This window comes from Idiotropiscis lumnitzeri, chromosome 7, assembly GCF_059441095.1.
Source record: "Idiotropiscis lumnitzeri isolate Australia: NSW breed Sydney's pygmy pipehorse chromosome 7, RoL_Ilum_1.0, whole genome shotgun sequence".
Classification (NCBI taxonomy): domain Eukaryota; kingdom Metazoa; phylum Chordata; class Actinopteri; order Syngnathiformes; family Syngnathidae; genus Idiotropiscis; species Idiotropiscis lumnitzeri.
The window spans coordinates 6,951,597-6,977,255 of record NC_142397.1 but is presented as its reverse complement, the minus strand read 5'-3'; the positions used below and the strand labels follow the sequence as shown (position 1 = coordinate 6,977,255).

The 25,659-nt window shown below is 40.4% G+C and overlaps 1 protein-coding gene across 1 annotated transcript in view; it reads right to left on the bottom strand.

The window, feature by feature from the left end:
• The window catches only part of arhgap35a (Rho GTPase activating protein 35a), a 64,200-nt gene extending 39,357 nt beyond the window's left edge, over positions 1-24,843 (bottom strand). Inside the window, exon 1 of the mRNA XM_088301491.1 lies at positions 24,180-24,843. The gene's annotated coding sequence lies outside the window, so the exon portion shown is untranslated. The remainder of the gene's footprint in view (positions 1-24,179) is intronic.
• Positions 24,844-25,659: the final 816 nt, after the last annotated feature.

Sequence of the window (25,659 nt, the reverse complement as noted above, 5' to 3'; positions counted from 1 at the left end):
TTTTAGATGTCTCCCTCCTCCAACACATGCCAGCCAAGCCCAATTTGGGCCGTATGACCAATCTCGCCAGTCCAAAAGCCTTAATCTCTGACCCTTGTTAGAGCAGCATTGCAAAAAAAATTAAACAGTATTCACTTCTTTATTTTTGGCAGAGGTCTGGCCCAAAGAAAATGTGCCCGACTGCAGAACGCCTTCCGCTGTGTGGTTTGTCAATAATCGAGCCCGTTTTGAGAAACTTTGACATGGAGAGTGGAAACTGTAGTATGCATTGGAGCAGTGTGACGGGCATAAAGCTTCTCAAACTAAACTCAGGTCAGGGACATAACAGCTTCTTGCCTGGTGGCAAAGCAAATGCTCTGAAATTATAATGGCCTCACGCCTGTCTGAATGATAGCTGAGACAGAATAGAAGCGAAGAAAGGATATAATTGGGCACTGTATTGATACGCAGCCGCACAAATGCAATGTCATGCCGATTCTATCGTAATGTGAAGACCCCCCTATTACTTAACTCATTCAATCCATAAAACGTATGAACACATTTTCAAAATTGTAGTCCCTGCCTCCCAAAGACGTATTTATACGTCTTAGCTTTTTTTTTGCTTTTTTTGGTGCCATAGCTCCATGTTTTTATCTTTAGAACACAATATTCTATAGGCCTTGCAAAATCAGTCAAAAACAAGAAAGAAAACGCTGTGATTAAGGTGTTTCCTCTCGTGAAAACGACTGGGATTAAATCAGTTAATATTACCAAGTATTAATGGCTAATCCCCGTATAGCAAGCAGCTTTTTCAATTTGAGCAACCTGTCCCAATGTTACAGAAAACTACTGTACATTTCCATTAAAAGGATTGCACAATACACAAGATCATTATTTGAAAGAAAGACGAGAATGAACAGAACAGAATTATGGCAGAGTGTGCTTAAAACACGGCAAACACATAACCGCACTACTGTACACACAAAAAAGGAAGACATAACTTCTGCACCACCTAGTGCGGCTCTCTATAGTACGTGTTCTGCTTGTCTTGTACAAGATATCCCATTGGAGCCGATACTTAAGTAGAGAACAGCAGGGAGAAGATGAAAAAAAAAACTGCAGTTGAGCTATGGGCTTTGTGATATCACACACGGAAAATGTACAGCCGGTTCCACTGGGCTGAATTAATGCACGCACGTCACCCAATCACAAATGCCTCTGTTGGAAAATTATTTAGCTGCTGCTGCTGCTGTGACAGCATTTCTTTTTCCACGGGACACATCGTTCACACGCTGAAACGTACGCAGGAGACACCCTCCGCTAACGAATAGCGGCGCGTAATTAGCTAAATGAACCCAGCACATGCATCAACTGAAACATGAGGCAAGTGCACAGGTGCAAATCCACTCGCTGGAGATGTGACAAAACAGACGTCCTTTTTTTGTAGAGCACTTGTTCTCACTGGGCGATGTGGAGTCTATCGCTTTAGGCGGGAGGACCTTGGTTTATCGTAGGGTTCTGTTTCTATGGCGACAGCATAAGCCAAATAAGTCAGAACTTGTTGTCTATTACTAACATAAGCTAAAACAAGTGTAAGGTAAACAGTAAATATAACACTTACAGACCGTAGACACGAAAGAAATTCAAAGTTAAATTAGTATATTGTACAGTTTAACATATGAAAGTAAAGTAGAACTATTCTGGCGTTGATGACTCACCATAAAGTAGTGTTGGGTTCCGACATTAAGTTTTGGGGATACAAGAAGCATATTTCTTTCCAAGACACTTACCGGTAAGTTAATATGAAAATTTAATTTCCTCATTTTGTAACCCACTAAACATTTTTTGGGCAGCCTTCAACATAAGATAAAATTAAAATGTATATACAGTACATAAAAAAGGGCTATCAAGCCATTACATTTTTTAACTAATCACAAAAATGTTCAGTATTAATTGTGATTAATCACATTTTTTAACTACTATTTTTTGTAAAACTTGTAACAGAATTTTTTTTTTTACATATTTTGGAATTAATGTAAAATCACCAAATATGAAGTATATTTTAATTCAAAGACCGTTCTAATAGCTTTCTTTGATCGTTGATTACGATCTAAGCTGAGTCGTCTTTACAAGAATTTTTCTTTGAAACATTCCTAAAAACTGCCCACGAGCACCACACTCCAGCATTGTTACTTTCCAAGGCCCAGTGGAAACTCAAGTGTTTTGTATTTGAATTTGACTTTGCAAAGTATGCAAATTATTTATGAATTAAATAAAACTGAGTTCACCGAGTTAAAATATTTGACTGAGTTAAAAATGTTAACATTAATCTCCAGAGTTAACATTTTAATTTCGACAGCCTTAATAAAAACATTATACAATTTGTTGGCATATCTTCACTTAGACTGGTGGATTCGTTTTAGCATTTTTCTGTTTGAAGAACTTGAACGAAAAGTGTGGCCACCCCGGGCACTAACCTTTTTTTTTATAGTAAAATACATATAAATATAAACTCAATTTACAACAGTACTCGACATTTTTTTAGAGTGCATCCCTACGTTGAGTCACAACTGTCACAAAAACCACCCTATTAATACATAATGCAGTGCTTGGGTGTTTCTCCAATTTTCAACTTCATTCTTCTTGCTAGACGCCATAGACGGAAAAAGCCGAGCTTGCAGCATTAAGGCAGCTGGACCTGACTGGTGACAACACTTCCATTCATCAGCATATCCCTGGAGAGTCCTCATCCCTGCACAGTGACAACAGTCTGCAGCGCACACACACCCACCTACACCCCCCCCCCACACACACACACACACGCACACACGCACGCACACCCCCACACACAACACTGTACAAGGGCCCATGTCAGCATTATCACCGATCGAAGAGTGTGACTCGTGGGAGTGTGTATGTGAGCACATATATTATTCATCAGCATGCAATCACATGAACAAAGTGTCTCTGGTAGGAGAGATAAGGCCTTCTTTATTTCTGCCTCTCGCTTTTGTGTAAAAGGATGTGTAGACGGGTGTGTTCTCCCTGGTCATCTGGCAAACAGACCATTTGTAAGGAGAGGGAGGAGTGGAAAGATGGGGAGACAAGACAGAAATACGCAGGGACACCGAAAAATAGGAGGCAGAAAACAAGTCACTTATTAGACGCCGGCATGACAGAACATATGGGGAAGGTTGGTCAAGTCATATTTTCATGCAACCTTTATATTGTTGGAGATACTTTCTTGTACAGTGCAAGGAAAACACCGTGCATCCACCTCCTCTCACAAACACATGGCACTCAGTGCTCATGTACCCGTTCAGCCATAACAAGACAACACTGACAACACCCAGAGTGGGCTCGATTCCATCGGCAGTCTGCTTCCACAAAACCAAACGCATGCGCTGGCACGGGCTGAAGAGAATCTCACACATGCTAGGCATGAAGAAACGCTTGAATTGCACTACACTTGTTTTTTTTCCCAAGTATAGATATGAATATATAACCCACATTTTCTTGGCGGAAAATTGTGAAAACCACGGTGCATCAGTTGGAACGAGACAAGCTGACAAACAGCAACAATGGAGTCTCTGCTACAGTAAAGAGACACCTTTTATTCAAGAAAGCAAGAAAACAGCGCTGCATAAAAAGGGAGACACTAATTTTATACCGCAGACAGAAACAGCAAAAGTTAACATTTTCAAACGTCAAAATGACGTGGTAATATCAAATCTGCTCATCTTCAAATCTGCACCCGGTTCCTTCCATCCATATGGCGACAGCTTGGGACACTTGGAACCTTGGCTAACCAGTGACCAGACGCCGTGGAGTCCCGCTATTCGCAAGAGGTAGGGACAGAGCCCGCATAAACGCAAACATGAATGATGCCATAATATCCTCTGCATATTTACATTCAATCACAACTCTTAACAGCTGCTGTTACATGTGTGATTGGATGAGAGAGTGTGTGCAGGGGGTAGTTCTGCCTTCGCTAGGCTACGTTAAATATAGCTTCCGTTTTTAAGTTCCATGACCATCATCTGTGGTAGAGGTGACGATTTGTAAAATGTGGCTCAAGAACCTTCTAAAGAACATTTATTTACTCAGACTCGTTTGCAGTTACATGGCAACTTGTCACAACTGAGATAGTGCAGTGAGAGGTGTGTGCGGCTCCCAATAAGTAAGCACTATCAATATCTTCAAACAGAAAGCTAGCACAGTAGGAATTAAGAGGATTAGTGCTGGCTTTTCTCGTAACCCTGTAACCAAGTGTGTGCCGTTGAGAGGTGTATTTTGTCTTATGCATTTTTTTCTAACTAAGATTTCAAAGCTTGTCACTGTTCCATCTTGGTGTTTTATTTACATCTATCCATACACAAAAACCTGAGATCGGTTTTGGATTCTGCACCCAAAATACAGCAAAAAACTGTGGTCAGACTCAACTTAAAGACTGCGTTCCCTTATATTATACTTTAAAGATCATCAGTAGGCAAACATGACTTTTTCCTGCTAGTTATCAAAAAAAAAAAAAAAATGAGATCACAATGCATCCACCCATCCATTCATTCGCTTGTCCTCATTAGGGTCACGTTTGAGCTAGAGCCCATCCCATCTGACTTTGAGCGCTTGGCAGGGTACACTATAGACTGCTTGCCAACCAACTGGAGGGCAAATATAATGCAGACAAGAAAAAAAAAATTCCGACTCACATCATAACCACGGACGATCTGGAGTCTAAAATGAACCTAATGTGCATGTTTTTGGAATGTGGGATGACGTCGGCCGACCAGTAGATCTTCTTTCTTAGTTTCATCAAAATTCAACAGAATTAGTGGGAAACTAAAATCTGAACAACTCCCACACAGACAAGTGATGAACTAGAAAGTAGATCTTTGAAAAGGAAGCAAGTGCAAGCAGGCAGGTGAGCACGAGATGCTCTATTGGGGGAAGATATGACTTCTGTCCACCTCAGCATTTCTAAACAGTTATCATCACTGCGCACAGAAGGAAAGGTCATTTATTTTTTTTCTTCCTCTGGTCTCTCCTCTCGACATCGCCATCCTCCCATCACCTCTCCCGTCTCATTTATCTCCTCCCCACCTGCTCTCACATCCTCCTCCCTGGCTTTTATCTCCGCCATTCAGCATCCTCCTCCTCTTTCTTTGCCGAAACACCCATATCCTCTCCATCCTCAGCCTTACAACCACGACGCTCTCACTGCAACCGCCCATTCAATCACTAAACAAAGCTACCGACCGCGTCATATTGGAGCTAATCAAGCACGGCCAGAATGCAGGCCACTCATCGGTGGAATGATCATAGCGAGTGGAGAGCCTGCACGGAAGGACGTGAAAGTAAGAAGAAGCGGTAGCAGAGGGGAGTGAACGTTTATCTAATGGGAATAATACATTGTGGACAGAAACAAATTGCCTTAAAAGTCTCATCTGATAAGCTAAATTAAGTTAGGCCAATGTTTACATTTGCCCGATTCTGATGAAACGAGAATTAAGAGTGAAGATCAAAGTTCGAATGAAGTTTGAAAGCACAGAATCCAACAAATTGTAGTTACAGCAACAATTTCATTGACGGATGGGGATGGGGGAGGGGGTAACACTGCCCCAATAGACAATAATAGTATTATAATAAAATGGAAAATATTGACAATGCCATACTGGAAACAAATCCTGACGATTGTCTTTGTAAAGGCAGACATTTTATAGAGCAGTCATGACACAGACGTACCTTATGAAGTGTCTGGCGAGTGTGCATATCCCCATGGTGAGATTAAGTAAAATAAATTGGGTCACCAAACAACACAATTTCAATTTCGAATACATGGGGAAGATGCAAGGAACTGAGAACAAGGACATGGGGAGAGACTGTGGAAGCAGAAGTGCAGCAGAGACCAAAATGTGCTAAAAGGCAGAAAACTCTTTAATTAACTTGCTGTACTGCTCACCACTTTCCCAAACATTCTGAGTCAGGAATTTGCATGGCTGCAGCAGCCGGTGATGAGGCGCCTTGGCCCAACACAGCCATCATTATATCGTTGCTTGTTGGGTTTGTGCAGCGTGCGTGTCACTTTCATCAAGTCCAGTGACTGAGTAAGACATCTTCCACTACATTTATTGTCCATCTATGCGACGATGATTTTTACAAAAGGTCACTGCATGAATAGGAAACGACGTTTGTAATATTCTTATCATACGAAGGAGAAAATCAGTCATTGGAATCATCTAGGAAAATTGGTTGACTTTTGCCACCACAAGCATATACAACAAATAAAATTCTTATTTTGAAATTCAACACGACGTGGTTTGAGGTGGGAGGGAACTCCGGTTTCTCGAGAGCCATATCGTGCCTGTTTTCGAAGTATCCCTACGCCAACACACATGATTTAAATGATCAGCTCAACAGCAGTTTCTGTAGAAGCCTGAAACGATCATGATCATTTAAATCAGGTGTGTTGGAGGAGGGAGACATCTAAAACAGTGGAGTTCCCTACCCCTCTACTAAAATATGTGCCTCAAACACTAAAATTTCTGTCAGGGCCCCCGCACGAGCGCAGGCGACGTGTCCATAACGTAATAAATTAGCTAATTGTTTGCAAGCAAGATGGCGCTTTTCCGACAGTGATGATACGTGTCCTCTGTTGACCGACTGTTCAGAAACAGCCTCAGGTCTTTGAGGGACTAAACCAAAGCTATGATAATTTATTAATGGTCAAGTATTTGATGATGATGATGCAGTGGGCGAAATCAGGTGTTCAAAAGGAAAGAAGGAAGATTCAGGCAGCATATCGGGAAGTGTCGCTAGGAGTTGGATGGCGGCGGGTAGAGGAGAGTGTGATGGCAGGATTTGGGATTTGAGTCTTTTAACTTCATTAGTTCCGCCTCAGTCTGGGGCCTGTAGATTATGTCTAATTAAGCAGCTTAACATGGTTTAAAAAGCACCGCACGGAAAGCACAAGGGCCTTATCTGTCAACCTCCTCAAATGCTTTTTCACTTCCCCTTTTCTTCCTGTGGCGGGCCGACATAAATTCTTTGCATGGCCTTTAACGTGGGTAGAGATTAGCGGCTGCGACATCGGTTGTGAGCGGGATAGAGAGCATGCGCCATGAGAGCAGGATTAGTTGCCGAGGCATTGAGAGAGACTTGGTGGAGAACGGTTGGCTTTGCCAAACATAAAACCCCCCAACCCCGCAACCACCGAGGTACGCCACCGCTGGATTAGACTCCACATTAACAGACCCTGCATGTTTGCATGCACATAAACAACCAGCTCAGCTTTCTTTAATGAGCAGACATGTTAATGTCCGGTAAATGAGACAGCTGGGTTCCATATTGCGGGGAAGGGATTTGGAGCTCCACTGGAGTGCACACATCTAGCGTAGCATATGTGTAATGTAGCATTCCGACAGCCAGCGGGAAAAGTGATGTTTTTCAGGGTTGGGGTGGTCCTCTAAGTTGAAATCCATGCATGAAATAAGACACATCACGCAAGACTTCAAAGTGTCTATGGACTTGGTTTTTCTTTGGCTTTTTGCAACACTTCAAACAAACAAGAGAGTGCAGTCATGCATGACATTGCGCAAGGTGACGGCAGACGGCACTGAAGTCAGATCGATAAGCATCAAAGGATTAACTCCTGTCTGTGTATATTTAGCTTTTTTTGGCTTTTTAGCAACACTTAATCCAAAAGGACTGGCCTCAATAATGGGTGTATTTGGGCGTCATTAACACCTGACCTTTCGTAATACAGATTAATAAACCCTCTGTAAATCCAGACTTGATTTTTATTTTATGTAAATTCATGTGAAGTAGCAGCAAGGAGCTGAGCGATGTGGTTTCTCTCCTACGTGGTTACATATAAACTAGCCTACCTAAATAGCACTTTCACCTAGGAGGCGAACGACGAGTCGCTAAGCATGCAAATTGCAGAGTCGAGAAAGACCACAATGAAGTGCTTAGGTATACACAGTAGACTTTTGACAGAAGTCTGGCAAGAACCTCGTTAGGCCGTAGAGCCAGAAGTGAAAATTTGTATAAGAATTAATGTGTATGCAGACGACAGCGACATTGGCAATTTAGCACACGCTCGAGCAACAACATGCTAACGGCTGACGTCAACCAGGATGAAAAGCTCAAACTATAAAAAATATATTAAATACTTAGAATATAATAGATAAACTGTTTTGCCATCAAAACCCCTTTCTCAGTCTTTGTTTTGTTGTTTTACATATTGAGTTGTCAAAACAGCAAAAAAAAAAAAAATCTTGTCAAAGTCAGTATTCTGCTTGACGCGTTTCTTTAAAAAAAAAAAAAAACGTTTCATCAGCTTTCAAGGACAGAAACCAGTCTTTTTGTTGAAGCCTCCCCATGCTGATTCCTACAGATCATAATTTCCTGGTTGGAGGGAAGTTTATCCTTTGGGTAAGTTTAAGTCTTATTACAGAACACAATCTTCCCCAGGTCTTAAAGAGTCGCCAAAATCCTCGAAAGCAACTGGTAATATGGGGAACGGTTTAGAAAACAGCTGTCAGTAAATAATGTTAAAACATTGTTTTACATGTTAAGACTAACAGTGTTTAACTTCTTTTTGCCTTTTAAAAAAAAATGTAGAATTAATAACGATTTTCCAACGGCGACAGTTTGACAGACGGTGAAATATGGGAGGAGGTGTTGTCCCTGCAGCTCAACACCACTCTGGTGCAGCTGCATGTTCGTCCACTTCCCTCCAGCCGCCAAAACTGGACAACAACCTCACGAACATGTTCTAGCATCTGGTTCTTGCCTTGAGGGGGAAGGGCCTCAGCGGGAAACACACACTGTTTTTTCAATCCGACCAAAGGTGTCTCTGCTTTTTTTTTTTTTTTTTTTTTTTTTTTTTTTTAAAGAGCGTACTAAAAGTACCTATTTAGGCCAAACAACACTTTAAAATGGGATTGAATGTTGTTGGAAATGCGGTGAGAGAGTCTGTGTCTAGTAAATATACCTTAAATACATCACCCGGACAACACAATTTACCACCCGGACAACACATTAGCTTGAAGCACATGAAACATTTTAGCACCCATTTGCACTTGTGTGTGCGTGTGTCTGTGTGTGTGGTCCTTCCACACCTCTTCTAATGATGTTAATTATCGCACAGTTGGTGGACCGGCATGCCGTGTTTTGCGGCCTATGAAGGAAGCAGTGTTTGTATGACGCTGAGTGCCGTATGTGAACGAATAGTCATGATGTTGGCAGTTTTATGCATCAGAGCGAGTTTGGCTACACTCTGCTTTCTATGCAATCTCCATCTCAGGCAAGAGATGGTTGCAACCTGTAGCTACTCAAAATACAAAAACAAGTTTTTCTTTCCAGTTTTGTAAAGATACTATTTAATTTTCAAGTTTAAGGTGCAAATATTTGTAGGTATTTCTGTTTTTTTTCTGTATATTATTTCGCCAGGTTGGCGGGTATTGATTCGAGTCGGACTAAGTAGGACTTCACTGAAGGCCTAGGTGTGAAATGCATGGCCTGCCACGGAAAAACAAAACAAAACACATGCACGATCATCTTAAGTATCTAAAAATATACGGATTTCCTGCATGCCTTCGACTTTGGAGTTTCCACAGCATTGGCTCGTGTGCCGCTACAGATTGAGCAAGATGGCCGCCCTCTGGACGGGTCCATCTTGTTAACAAGTGCCAACGCACCAGGGTGTCTGAGAAACTGGTCACACATGGTCTGTTAGGCGGCAAACAGCCTGTGATCCAAATCCGCTGAGCGTCTATTTTCTGACAATTCTTCCTCCACTCAGCCGGCCCGTCAATGGGAGCACAAGTGGAGGTGTTTAAATGATGAAAGCCAGCAAACAACAAAACGGGAAGGAAAGGGCAAAGTGGCTACAGAGAAGTAGAGAACGGCGTGCGAGGTAGCGATGGAGAGATAAAGTCAAAGCATGATGGACGTCGCCAAGAGAAAGACTTGGAAAGGAGGCTGGAGTGAAGAGAGAGCCGTTATCTGATCGAAGGGATTTGCTCTACCCTGGAACAGTAATTTACTAAAGCCATTCTGCACAGGCCCATCAGTGGCGATCTGCTGGCAGATTAGACAAAAAAAAAAAAAAAACCTCATCCCTCACTTTCTGTCCAGCCAATCAGCAGCTGGGAGTGGGTGAGAGGGAGAGGATGAAAGGATGATAGAGAAGAGAAGGCAGGTGGCAGATTTCCTCTTGCCGTCTGTTGAATGGAGGAAAGCAACATACACAAAATACATATGGAAGGTGGATTTGCTCTCCAAACAAATTCATGGATAATCTAATTAAATGAATAGACAACAGCCGAAGTTTATAATGATCACTTTTGAATGACAAACTGTCATGGCGCTAAATAAGGTCAATAATAAATCAATCACATTTTTCAGTAAGATACGGTGTAGTTCTTCTCTGTACGGTATTATAAAAGCTAAAAAAATAAATAAATACTATGGAGAATTTATATTTGTATTGCTTTATTTAACACACCAAATATGGTCGCAGTTGTAATGATTTATTTTATCTAGTTTTGTAATATGGGATTTATTAGCATTGTCGTAATAATAAGATCGTACTCAGACATTTTTCCCAACAACTCCACACAAATTAAATGAAAATTGAAAAATAAAATCTTGCACTACTTTCGGTTTCTTTATTATTTGAGGCTGAAAAATATTTAATTTAAAAAAATGACCTTCTCTCCGTTCCATCAGACTCTTGACGCATGTCAAGATGCTAATTGTCTCTGTCGCATTACGCAAATATTAAACCCACAAGCTAGCAAAATGAGTTTAAAAAAAAAAAAACAGACCATGTACGAAACCTGCTTTGCACAACATGCGGTGAGCACTGCAACCCCTCACCGAAAAGTGCTCCACCCTCCCCCAAAGGTTGCCGGTGCGCGGCGGGAAGAAGGTTGGTGACCACTGCTCTAAGAAATTTATTTCAGTGAAACATATTCCATGTTCAAGAAAAGGTTAATATTTTGTTGATATTTTTTTTTAATTATAAATATACATTTAAAAAAAAAAACACTTCAGTATTGTCCGAAAACCGTATCCTTCACCCTTTCCCTCGCCTCCAAAAATGCGTTGTGAATGTCTGTGACGGTCACTTTTATGCAATTATGCAAATAAAAAAAAAAATGCAGTGAAAACATTGCCTCCTTGGCAGTGGTCACACAAGAAACACAGGACAGATGTTTTTAAAACTCAACACTGCGTGTTGTGCTCAAGCACACGGCATACACACAAACTATGAACTCTTCTTGAGCATCCACATCCTGTGTCTCTAGCTTTAGCACTGACGTGAAAAAAAAACGAACAAAGTGGAACAACAGTGAGTCGTTTCCCCACGGACTCTGCCATCACCGCTCCGTGCTCACGTTTGCCCAACCGCAAAGCACCCTTGGGGCGAGGTGGTGGTGGTGGGTTGTAAAGTGCTCACGTGAGGAGAGGACTGACATCATCCATCCATGTCTCTTGTCAACTCTGAACTCTGAAGAAACAGGCGGGGGCGGGAAAACGGGACTCGATGAAATTACATGTGAACGTTCGCAGTGTTGCACAATTTCCCAGAATTGGATCTTTTCGAGCCAAACACTGAGTGGGGACAACCAGAGCACATATTGACATTGTTATGAAGCAAAAAAAAAAAAAAAAAAAATTAAAAAATACGGATGGGAGTCTCCGTAGAACCACACAGCGTTTGCTTTGGGTCTGACGGTAAGTGTGCGCATAAGCTGGAGCTGCGGTTCAAGGGCAGGTCAAACTAGTCAGAGCCGACTTGTTTGATTTGTTCAACCAAAAAGCACACAAACAAGAAAATTCTTTGCAATCACAGCAGCGTGACGGCGTGTTTGTCACACCTCAGCTAAAAAAGGTACAGATTGTCTTGTAATTGTACTTTTGTATGGACCCTCAGTACTACTCCCCCCATCTTTTTTTTTTTTGCACATAAATGAAACATCAACAGTCTTATAATGAGTGTTCTTTGTGTTGTCCCGGCACACACTTGAAGAAAAATTGATAAACTCCGTCGTAAGTGCTGAGTGCTACAATTACAGGAATTCTGTCAGACATTTTTTTGGGCTATTTAGCTCACAATGGAGTATTAATAAATCAAGACAGACAGACACAACAATATATATATCTTAAGGATAAAGTATTATCCAAGCACTCACCGTTACCATATTACGTCATTATAATTTGTCTAAGTGTTTTTTTTAATGTTATCAAATATTGTACAAAACAAAACCGTCATTGACGTTTTCTTGCCACAAATTTCACTTGAATATAGGGTGTTCTGTTTTATGTTCTTTATTAATAAGAGGTGCAGCCATTAATTAATCAAATGATGGTCAAATTAAATCAATATTTATTTTTAATAACACTGGGGAACACAATATTCGTTGAGTAAGTTGTAATAGCTATTTAAAAAAAAAAAAATTGATACAGACTCCAAAAACAAACTCGTTAAAAGTAAGCAACTTTGTGAACTCAAAAAAATTTTTTAAAAATGATATCAGTGTCAGAGCATCACTAGCACCTTTGACTGTTTGTTGAACAATCATGTCTTGAAGCAACCGAGACAAAATAGATTGCACAAGATAGCCGCAACCAGCATGGGCGCTGATGAATTTTAAATTTGACAGAGCGAAACAAATGATTATTAATAGTTTTTTTCCCCCTTTGTCAACCAACGACAACGAACGATTGCGCTTTCCATCTCAAATATGTTAATCTACCCGCCATCATCTGTATTTGCGGTCCACCGCAACAGGAGGATTACAGGCCGATTTGAGGAATGAGCTTTTCAAATCTATGAATATGCATTGACAAAATGTATCGCCAGAAAAGGATTTGCACATATGTGCATGTTATCAATTTGTGTGTCACTTTTGTTTGCACTCATCATGACTCAGCAACACGAAAAACAAACTCAACCGTAAGCTTTTGTTCATTCCCGCTCACTGTTGCTGAATGAGTAATAACTAGTCATGGATTTAATGAAGACTTTTTGTGTGATATATTAGTGATAGACCGATATGCTTTTTTCAGGGCCAATACCGATACCATTTATTATTTGTCATGGAGGCCGATAAACCGATATTTGAAGCCAATAATCATTTGTTGAAAAAAAAGGGGTAAAATGGTGTCAACATTTTGAAAAACAGCAACTCCAAAACTTGGTTTTGTTTAATTCAAGCACATGTTTATTAAACAAATTTAGTGATTTAGAACATGTAAAAGCTTTTTTTTTAGATTTTACAAAATAGACTACTTTGTTTTAAAAGTCTAACAAAAACCGCATGGAGCTCCCAGGCTCAGCTGCATGTCTTATGGTTCAATGAAAACAAATATCGCTTTAAAGTTTGCTCCCGCAAATGTTTTTGCTTTAGTTGGGAGCTGCAGTAGACTGACATTTATTAAAATTTCCGCAAAGTCTGTTGCCTTACGTTCCTTTCCTCACGGGACCTCTCCTGTAGTGCGTGTGACTTGAGGCGAAAAAGCAAACAGGCAGCTTAGTGCTGATTGGCTGTTACCCACTTCACAAGGAACCAATCAGGTGGTGCTGTGGGCAGGCCAATCTGCTTCTGCAGGCGAGGCCACAAGCACAGCAAAGAGGGCAAGAGAAGTGTGCTGCAGCAAGCCGAAATAAACCAGCTTTTAATTTATTGGCCTTGAAAGTTGAAAAAGAAAAAGGGCAGATCGGCAAAATGCCAAATATTGGCCATGATAATCGGCCCGGTCGATAATTCTACATAATGTAAGCCATTACTGAGAACTTGATGCATTATTGAGGATATCTTCCTTCAAATGATGTCAATCACAATAGCTATGAGGTTTTTTAATCATTTCAATGACATTTAAAATGTGTGTCTAAAGTCACACAAAATAGGGTTCAAATAGTCTGGGTGACTCTCTGACAATTCTTAGATGCACACAAACACTGACAAGGCCTCCTTGCAAACATCAAAATCTGAAATAATCCCACTACATCAAGTACACAAATAAAGTGAGCATTTTACCTTCTGAACTGAACCACAGTTGACGTTTACTAACCAAACACACACAGCAGTCACGTGGATTTCAGTTACAACAGGCCCAGCTCGTCCTGACCTGACAAACTGCATTCTCAATGACCTTTTCCCTCATTGGGTTTTTGGAAAAGAAAAAAAAAAAACAAGTCGGCATTCTCTCGTTTCCAACAACTGTGACTAACGCAAGCCGTGGTGTGGTGTGGTGAGGCCGTCTTGTCAAAAACAACTCTTGTTTACATTCTTCACCCGTGTTACTTTTATCTCTACAACTTATGACACACATGCACGTCAGCACAGCAATGGAAGATGGAAGGTAGCAGAAGCAGGGATTTAAATCTGGGGACAGTACGCACGTAACAGTAGTTTTCATTGAAAAAGGAACACGGCTCAAAAAACATGCCAACTTTTGTTGTTGACATTCTACTTGATTTATTAGTAATACTGATCCATGCCCTGTTTATTCACGCATGGGGCTTCAAAACTTGAGCGCCTCGAAGATAGGGGAGGAATACACACTTTCTGAACAACAGGAATGTACCAAAATGGTGGATCCTCGACAGCCCAGCAGCAGGAAATGAACTCTGACATAAGAACTATGGACTTTGGGGCCTCTGGTGCATCCTGGGAAATTCTGGCATTGAGAGGGGGGTTGGTTGGTGGGTGAGGTTATTCCGAGTCACCCTCAAGAAACCTTAATTTAGAGTAATGATGTCACAATTCCAAAATGCTGTTTTTGATACATGAGATGTCCTGATCGAGATCATTTTTCTCCATCTTCTGAAATTTTAAAGGTCACAAAGTAAGCAAATAATCTAATGCTATAACTATTTACTGAAATGGAGCAGTAATAAATTAATTTACTTTACAAAATGTTCCATTTTGTTTATTTTTGGGAGGTAGTAGTCTGAGTGACAATAAGGCCCCATCCCATTACTTTCCCTTCAGCTTCAGCTTTTATCTGCGTCTTCCCCCTCCCGCTTTAACTTGTTTGGGGAGACAGAGACAAAGGGTGGAAAAGCAAAGCCTTTAGGAAATGGGAAGGCACTAGATGCGCTACGTCGTCACTTGGACTCACATGCAAGTTGTGTCGTAAGCAGACGCGACATTACTGCCTAATAATAACTACATTGTTGATTATACAAAAAAAAATAACGAGCGACAGACAGGTGAGCGATTGTGATGCCTCCAAACAACATAACTTCAAATACAAGTTTAACGAGTCTAAATTATTTGTTGACAAGCAAGCTTGTCAACAACTGGATGCATTTAACAAGATCGTAAATCAATAGTGTTGTTTGTAGATGAGAGCAGTCAAGCAAGTACCAGCCAACTACGAAGCTCCATGGACTTGGCTTTGTTTTTTTCTGTAGCCTGAACACGCCAATAAACAATTGTTTACCATCATTATAAATCAAATCCAAGCATACAAATGGACGTTACAGTAAAAAAAAAAAATACATTTTTGTAGCGCGTCCCACACATTACGTATTGTGCTTAATGTTAACATTCTTTTACTGCAAATGTCATAGTTATCATTGATGATATTTTTAGCATAGAATCAACAAATACATAAAGGGCTTCAGTTTAAAAAAAAATTAACTAAAATAAAAAAATAAATAAAATATGCGATGTTCAATGTGCATCATCAAATTTTGAGCTAAAAAAAAAACCAGATAGATCGTTTATTCATTCTCGAGTATTGGTACAAGCAATTAGCACTAAATTGGTGCATTGTACAAATGAAAATATACACACTAAAATTCAACATATGAACAGATTTATGTACTATGTATACATGTCCATATGTACAGAAAACATTTCTTTATTAAGCATTTTAATTATTAATTTATTATACTTCTTTAAGTGTTGGATCTGGAATCAAGATCGTCGGATCCTTAAAATCAAAGGCTTGGATTCGGGCGTCAAAAAAAACATGTGATCGGGACATTCCCCTTAAAAAGGATACAAAGACCAAAAAAAAAACACAAACCCGCCAGTACAGCAAAAGCAGTGAAATAAAACATTGACTTGTCCATAACACAACAGCCTTTTTCTCTCATTTTAATCTTAATTTAATTTCAAGCAGGTGGTTCATCGTTGGGAGCGTCCATGTGCTGTTTGTCCAAAAACACAACGACTCAGAGAAACAAGGTCAAAGCCAGTCCAACTTGGAGACTGGCAGCCTGTCGGAAACTGTGGTCTGTCTTTCTTTCATGCAGATGGACCCGCCAGCACCACAAAGACGGCTGCCAGCACGCAGAGTCGGACGGAGACAGCGAGAGTGCGGCAAGTAAATCTAGTACTACCAACCAAATGAAAGAATACTGCTTGGGTCCAAGCTTTTTTGGTGGGTTCCTCCATCTTTATTTTAAACGCCGCTATAGTTAATGCCCCCCCCCTCTCTCTCTCAATCATGCGACAATAGCATGGACATCATTAGCTAAGTGGTGGCTGGGTGACAGGGTGCGGCGCGGCGATCGATAATGTCCGGCTCAACCATCCACAGGCTGGGGGGTGCTTACTCATCAGCCCTTGGCTTGCGTAAGCATTTGCTGGGGCCACAGGTTTAGACCAGGTCAGATAAGCGATGCAGAGGTGTCGGGGAATTGCGGTCCGGGATATCAAATAGCTATGTGCAGCCACCTTATCTTCCCACCTTAAAGAGGATATGATGTCCACTGTCACGCCACCACTCAGATGCCAGAAACAATCTTGACATTTTTGCTGGGAGGTCGGATTAACTGGGTCACTTGAGATCAGTTTCTACCAAGCAGTACGCAGCGGTGAACATTGGTAAAATTATAGCATTTTTTTTGCACGTCTACTGTCAAGAGTTGTTAATTTTTTATTTAGTTTAGGCCAAAATAATGATTTTTAATGTTCATGACTCCAGAGCAGTGTTGTCCTTTTCTTCTTTACAATACAATAGACCACAATATGTTGATGCTGAACCAATCCGTGACTCTAATGGTTGCAATTTAAGTCGCTTCACAGTACGAAAGAGAGAATACGCCATTAGTGCTGTGAGATATGAAAAAAAATGTGAAACGATAAAGATACAGGTAATTTTGTCTCCGCTCAACTGCATTCATAAAGCACTTTAAGAGAACCACCGCTGTATCAACAACGCTGTACATTGCGCAACAAACAAAACCAATTAATAATGAAGACAGTAAAAAGCATAAAAACAGTAAAACCAAAACTGAGTCCAATGCTGAGTCAAAAGCCAAAGAATAAAAATTAAAGTAAAAAAAAAAAAAATCAAGTTCAACTACAAATACTACAAAAAGAATAAGTCACTTGGATCAGCCATAAATTGTAAAATAAATAAATAAATCCCAGCAAAGTTCCAAAGTTAAAACGCCTGCATCAAACCAAAGTTCCGAAAAGGAATTGATGGGGTTTTGTGTGCAAGACAGTCGCAGCACGAGTTGGCAAAGGACACGCCAGAGGCCAACGCTGTGGTCAGAACCCCCTGAAGTGGCATCAGAGACAAACATTGGGTGACAAGGCGCTGCCCTTCCTGCGTCCTTCAACTGCAGCTGACACTTACACTGCATCATGCCCTCAAAATGGCCACATTAAAATAGATGATGACGATGTGAGGAACAAAAGGGAAGGGAAAAAGAAAAAACTGAAAAAAAAAAAAAGAACACGCAGGGTCGGATGAGGTATTTTCAGACCTGCGGGAGCTGGTATCTGCGGCTCATTTTCTCATTTCTTGTAAAATCTTTGCCAGTCTGTGACTAAAGGGGCCAGCTTTAATTGCCTTGAGGTAGTTAAAGTGACACGTGCAATGATGAAGGAAGCAACATCTTGGGCTAAATTTGAACGGAAATTTTCTAGATTGCTGTGGAGCACACACAATCTAAATCAGGATTTTTGAACTGTTGAACCTCATAAGCCAGTGGATAAGCCCGAAGAAAACGACACAATGTGATAAGGGACATGAGAAAATAGAGTAAACAGTATTTCAGGATTTTCTGTCCAAAACAGACGGCTAAGAACAGTGATTCAATTTTTTTTTGTCTTTTTTACTGTTAGTCATCAAAACAAAAGGATATGGTTTTGGACATGCAGGCAGCATGGACTGCTGAGTGTAGTAAATAAAGTTAGGGATGTGCAGTATCGGCGTCCATATTGTGCGCATGTACTCACACTCAACAAATGCTCCAATACAGTGACGCCAATACTTTGTGAGGCTGACAACAACAACAACAACAACAACAACAACAAACAAAATTTGAATCAGTGTTGGCGTATAAACCTTAAAATAATTACTGAAAAACATGGTCCTGTGAAAAACAGTCCAATTTGGACTTTTTTTTTTTACATTAATAGGATGTCTGTAACTCAGAAACCCCATTCATGTAAAAAAAAAATGTAAAAAATAAAAATAAAAAATGATGACATGCAGAAAGTTGATACTAATACTCACTAGAATATATTCATGTATTTTTTTATACACTGCAATAATGCAGCTTAGGCAAAACGGTCGGTTAGAAAAATAAAAAATTACAAATATCATTAGTGCACCATACTGCCACCTGGAAGCCAAATATAACACTAGCATTATCAAGTATTGCTATTATTTTTATTTGTACTTGATTGAAAGAAAAAAACCGGTGTCATTGTAATTCTTATATTATACTCCACATAATAGCTTTATAACAATTCCCACCACCCCTCAAAGTTCTTTGACGTCACAAATCAGGTTCATGACAAAGATGCTTCCAAGAGAGCAAAGCACTCCAGCACTGAATAAAATGACGGAGGAGTAAAACACATAGCAGCACTCTTTAAAAAGAGCATGCGATGAGAAGCTGCATTTACAAGAAACACTATAAGATAAATTAAGAAAAGTACAAAGCATCTCATGATTTCAGGTCTCTTAAGTACACTCTGCTTAAACAATGACTCTCTCCCTCAAAAACAAAAACAAATCTGAGCTAATGAAAGTCATAATGTCCAATGTTAAAAAAAACACCCATGACAATCCCTGAGGGCGTCTTCGTGACCCATTAAACAGCAAAAGTCCAACCTAGCGAACTCTAGGCAGTGGCCTCATTTCGCTGGCAGCAGCTCAATCATAACATCTTATCTACGGACACGCTGAGTCATGGAATTCAGCCGTGGCCAATAGCCAAGCAGCAGAGTTAACTTATGGCCGTCATTGATTGGTTGATCCTGGAGTGCAAAGCTGAAAGGGCACATACCAGGAGCAGAGCCCTGAAGCAGAAACTAACAGCAGTTTGCTCGGGCTCTCTCTTTTGCCAACGACTGACTAAGGAATTGGGGGACAATTTTTTTTTCAACATAGAATGCTGGGGCTTATAGCCTGGTGCCGCTTGTATATCTTTTTTTATTTTCATTTATTTATTTTTTTCCAATAAAGAGTTGCTGCGGTTTATATACATGTTCGCCCTATAGTCCAGAAAATATAGTAGTGTTATACCAAATCCAGTCCAAAAGGTACTTACATAATTACAGTGTTTTAAAGAATTTGATTTGTCGTAATATTGTTTACATTTAAAAATGTTTTTCTTGATTCCCCCCTACCAAAAAAAATAATCATTTGACAAATCGTGATTTCTATTTTTACCACAATAATTGTGATTAATATTTTTTTCCTAATCGAAGCACGACCAATGAGTATTTATTTTTAATAGAACTAATTTGATTTTCTTCGCACTCAATGAATGTCTATTCAACATTGAAGGCACCCAATTCTTAGTTGAATTCTACCAATTATCCCATCGATTAATAAAAAATAAATAAAATTCAGATAATCAAATGAAAATGTATGTTGGATTAGTAAACAATAACGTCACTAATAAGGACTGCAGCAGGCGACTGCAGTAAAATTAGTTCGTGTGGAAAATTAATGCCAGCAAAGCTTCGAGGCATAGATTTTACTAAGACTTTTTTTTTTTTATTAAATTATTCCAGTTATTCAATCATTCTCCGTCTTCACACAACAAGGAATCACTATTCAGCTCTGTCGCTCACATCCAGGTCTAACATCATCAAGGCCACCATGGAAACCGTGTCACCGTGGGGTCTTCTTTAAAAGACCACTCTTATCGTGTTCACTTCCTTTGAGCCACCCGTTGCGCCATTAATCATATCTAAAAGCGGTACTTACTACAAGCAATCACGCTTAATATGCCATATGAATTGGAAAACAATACCTTTACAGGGAGGGTTAGGTATAGGGCAAATGCAATTTTTGTTAACGGTCCATTCAAAGTTCCTCAGTGTGCAATTTATTATAAAGCCGGGCAATATTTAACAGTCATTTTTGTTCCCAGGAGTATATGCGGGGCACAAGTGGAACTGCTGACTCGAGGTCAGTCTCTGCCACATACTTCAGCTCGTCTGTTAAAGTACCCCTAAAGCAGAATAGGGGGCAAACTGGAGAGGCCTTTAGATGAAAACTGTAATATGCAAAAAGGCTGAAACACCGAGGAGAGAAGAGAGCCTCGTTTCAACCTAGTCCGGCACACTTTCTAATGGGAATTCAGACGCAATCATCCCAGAATGCACCTCCTTCTGCCTAATAATCGGTCACCAGAACAAAGCCACTATTGAGCAAAGAGTGACTGTAATCTGGACCACCAAACTGCAAAGCCGCCTGCTATAATTAGCTCCGGTTTCTCCATCAAACACAGGCTTTCGCTGACTTACACGCAAGCTTGTGCTGTAAAACAAGATTTAGGGAAAAGAGACCATTTTTTGATGAGCAGTGAAGCGATCTGTCACTGGCGTATGAAGTTGCGTGGCATTGACGGGTAGGCTCGTCGGGGGGGATGTGCAAATGTGCAGGTGACAGGCTGGGGAATAATAGAGTGGGTTGACACGGTAATATGGTGTAGGGTAGATTTTCAAATTTAAACCAACCTTGGTCACATTTTAAATAACAGCCTCTCAATATTGATTTTAAAAATCGCTCCACGCGACCATTTCACATCCTGTAGAAAACATCGAGGAGAGCACACCCCTCCGCTTTTCACGCTTGTCAAACTCCGAGTTGTCCAGATAATGAGGGACTTAATCTCACTTCCAGTGTCCTAATCGCAGTATGCATTCGCATGTCTGGCCCGCAGCCTGGCAAGCAGAGCCAGCCTCCTTTAATCCCAGGACTGGATCGACACGAGCCGACGTCAGACGGTACAGGGGTGAGTGGGTACGCCGGTCGCGAGCCCGCCGCTTCAAGGTGTGACCACCGCGCTTCAATGAGCCCAATCAGGGGAGAGGAAGAACAGCTGACAGTTTCTAACACATTTTACTTGGGAGCAAACCGATGAGTGTGCTGCTATGAAAATATTGCGTGTTGACTTGCTTCTCACCTCTGTCCTTCCAAGGCAGTTGATGAACCACAGTGAAAGGGAGACTCATCATAAAATGGTGGCAAACGTACTGTAGGCTACGATGAGTCAAAGTATCTGCTTGGGAAAGGACCCAAAAAAAATAGGGATGGGCATTTATGACAACTCCTTGTTCAACCATGGGGAAAATAAAATTAAATTAACTATTGCTCTCCTTTTTAAAGTCGCCATAAAGTCAATTGATGTCTTTGAAATGTGATGCAGCACAGAGAGCAGTCTTAACAAGCCTGCCAACTTTGAATGATTTTTAAAAATAGAGTATACAATATGAGGCTATAAAAATGTTAAAACATGCTGTGGGCACGCTCACTCAATTGTTAACTGTCAATCAAATATCCTTGGCAACCTGGAAAAGTGGATGCTACTTCGTGTAGCATCGTTCTTTTGCCTGCACACAACTACAGGTTTGAGTCATGAAAATGTAGCCGCTCGAATGTATAGTCGGTGTAGGGCTTTTCCATGCCGCGACGACGAGGCGTTCTAAAGTCGCAATGCCAGGGTTGAAACCAGTCCACAGCTCGGGTATGTGACGTGCGTGCGCTGATAGTCGACAACAAGGCGCTGTAAGATTTAGTCCACGGGCTTTGCAGTCACCGTTTCACCTCAGCCCTGTCGTCTTTCTCTATGTCACATGCACAGACTCATGGCTGACAACAAGGCACTCTAAAAAGGCACACTATCTTCCACTCTAGAAACGTTAGTGGGATTTTAGACAAATCTCTCCCCGTTGTTTTTAGTCTATAAGAGGAACTGATGCCAGAAGCACAGTAGCAAATTTCTCAGCTTAAACAACACACTTGAGTAAACCTGGTTTGTTAAAAACTGATCAGTAGGAAGGGCAACTGTGTCAGGACTTCAATAGTAAAGTGTGCAGAGATCATTTAGCTCTATTAACTCAAGTGCTTCTAGCGGGTAGCGCTAAACTCTGCTAACAGGCGCAAAGTCTACGTAATTACGTTTGTTTTTTTTAGCGCACTAAATTAGCGCGCAAAACACAGTGTGCAAGACAAGACGAGTCGAGTCGGAGATTACACTGCGACACGCTGCCAGGAACAACTTCAAAGTAAAATTGTACCAAGGTAATGTCATTTCATTATTTGGTATGGTAAGGTTTATTTTGAAGTTGGGCTTCTTACCGCGTTGGCGGCATGTTACTGTTAATCAACAATGCTTAACAACCATATATTCATTATCTGTCCTCATTTGGTTTACAAGTGAGCTTGAGCCTATCCTAACTGACACCATGGTTACCAACCAATCACAGCTCTTCATCATCAGTTAATCGACTAATTGATAGTTATGGTTATCCTAGAGATGCTGAACTGCTTTAATTCCACACAATTAACAGAATTCTTAATGATGTATCAAATAATGGATTACGAGCCCCACCCCTGCACTATACATCATTTCGGTGACTCCTCCGTGACGCTTCCTAATTTTCTATAATGTACAAAAAGTTCCAGTAGATTCATCGTAAATGTTTGGGTATAGAGTGGTGGGTTATGTATTTGGGGTGTGGTGTTAATTTATTCAAGTGGATAACAGCATCTGGCAAATCAGTCCAGCATTGGAGGCAACGATCTGAGGAAACATGGTTTGTAAAATATGCATACGCTTTGGTGACTCATTATTAAATTGGGAACTCACTTAATTTGAGATCATTGCAGCATTAAATTACATTTTCTTCCACGTCGTCTGGTATGTTTTTGGGACATGTGACATTACAGGCACTAAACACACTAAGTGCACTCTTCAATCCCTCCACTGCTTATCATAACCATCTGGTTGATGACTGATTTACTTAACAAGGGAAACAACACCAGCATCCTCATCTGGTCTTAAAGTTCCTATCTCATTCTTCGATTCGGCAATGACACAGCAGTGTGCGCCCCCACCTGCCACCGGTATCTCACTTGAAATCCTTCAGCATCAATCTTAAACTAGCGTGGCAGTACGAGAGACGTCTCCTGAAATGAAGTGGCCAGATGTCCAGCGGGGGACGCAAAAAGGGAGTGGCTGGCGGGGCCAACCACCACTTTGCAGTAAGCGTGACATGGGTAGACTGGCACGGAAAAAGATTAACGGCTATGTTAATGGTTAACATGAGGTCACCCCCATAAATCTACCGCGACATTATCATAAAACATGGTAGCCACATAGCTCCACAAGTGACATGAAATTGATGCGTACAAGAGGGTGGATGAGAGATCTTGATAGTCTGGAATATAATATAAGGACAATTTAGGTTACCCACAGTTCCAGCTCTTGATTTTTGGTGCCCAAATGTCCAATTTGACAACTTAAAACCAAACACTACCTTACTTACATACACATTGTGGTTCATTTGGGATTATATAAACCACAGGCATGAGTTAAATGCTGTCTGTCCCTCCTTGTGATTGTTCCTTAAAACCAACACTCGTGCAGTTTCTCTACAGGCCTGACACAACCAATGCATTCCTGGTGTTGTGCTCCAAACAATTGTTTGAATGTTTCATCGGATGATGTTCATGTTTATTGAGTTCCTTCCTCTGTAAACTTCCCATTAATAAGATAGAAATCAACACAAAAGCTGCAATCCAATAAGATGAATTATAATCGTTACTACAAAAGGGGTTTAGTAGGGTCACAAACCACTCCCAGTTAAATTCTTAAACTGGAACAAGTAGCACAAACGGGGATAATCACACATTATTTGTCAGAACACAATGAAGATTGGGGAAGATTTAAAAGGAAGTAGTTTACGTACCATAACATTCCTTCCTCTCCGGATTCCGTCCACTCCTTTCCCTCTTCGCAGTGTTTAAAAAGAGACAAAAACACTCCCCGCCAAGACTCTCATCGATTATTATCCGCTTCCAAAGGGCGAAAAGAGTCTAAGCGTCCATTTCATGTCACTTTGTACGCTCACGTCTGAAGTTTTCACATTAGCATTTGTTGTGTGTGCCGGAGGGCTAACCAACAACTGAATGCTAGTAAAGGGGGAAAAGCGACCAAAAAATGCCGCACAAAGTCGTCTTTAACACGCCTGTGAACAAGGAAGAGGGGCGAAACGGAGGGTCTACTGGTTTAAAATCATCCTTTCGGAAGTCTTGCCTTTCTTGCTTCGCCACCACGTTGTTAGAAGCAATTATTATTTCCTTTGTTATGCCCAAAATAAAAGATTCGCCAGGAGAGGGAAAAGGGGCGAGCTGTCTTCAATGATCCCAGCGGAGAGAGCGAGAGAAAAAAGGTTGGATTCCCGTCTTCTTCGCTAGTGTTGTAGAGCTGCTGGCAGGCTAAAAAAATGTGTGACGGTGTGTGGTAAGTCTTATTTTTTTGTCAGTTTCCCAATAATGGCGGCGGCCCTTCTCCTGACTCCGGGCAGCATCTCCCCTCCTCTTTCGCGGCCAACAGAGAGAGACAGTCTCGCCCAGTGGTTCATGCACACTATTACAAGGCGCACGCGCACGTGCACGCGCACTCTCGCTTGCGTTTTCATCAACACTGTTGAATGCTTTGTCGCGGTTCCATTTGACATAGCTGTGGAACTCAACAGTTTGGAATTATTTTAGGACATTTTTAAAAGTGAAGACAATTCACCATTAAGGATTGTAAATGAATTTGGAGTAAAAGATACATATTGAGGCAACCAATAAAGGAAATGCACGGTGCTATTGATAAACGCATTAAAAACTGAATGTGATTCGTAGTTTGAAAATATATACTTAAAGTAAAATCTTGTACAAACAACATTAATATACATTATATATATATATATATATATATATATATATATATATATATATACACACACGTGGTATGAGTGTGCGTGTGTGTGCATGCGTGTATATACGTGTACGTGTGCGTGGAGTAAAAACATGCTTAAAATGGAAAACAAATTATATAAATAATAATAGTAATGTACTTGTACTTAAAACAAAGAAAGTGAAAAAGTGTTAGATACTACAATATGTAAAAAAAAAAAAATATATATATATATATATATATATATATATATATATATAAAATACAGCAACAATAATATTGATAACATTCTAACATTATTTAATATATAAACAATCATTGTAGATAACATTATTTTATCAACTTAATTAAGTGAATAGAATAATAATATTGGCTAGTATTGGCTAAATATGATACAGTTGCAAAAGTCATAATTATTGTCGGGACAGAATGTTTTTAACTTAAATAAATACATTTTTAACAGAATCAATAAATTGATGAAC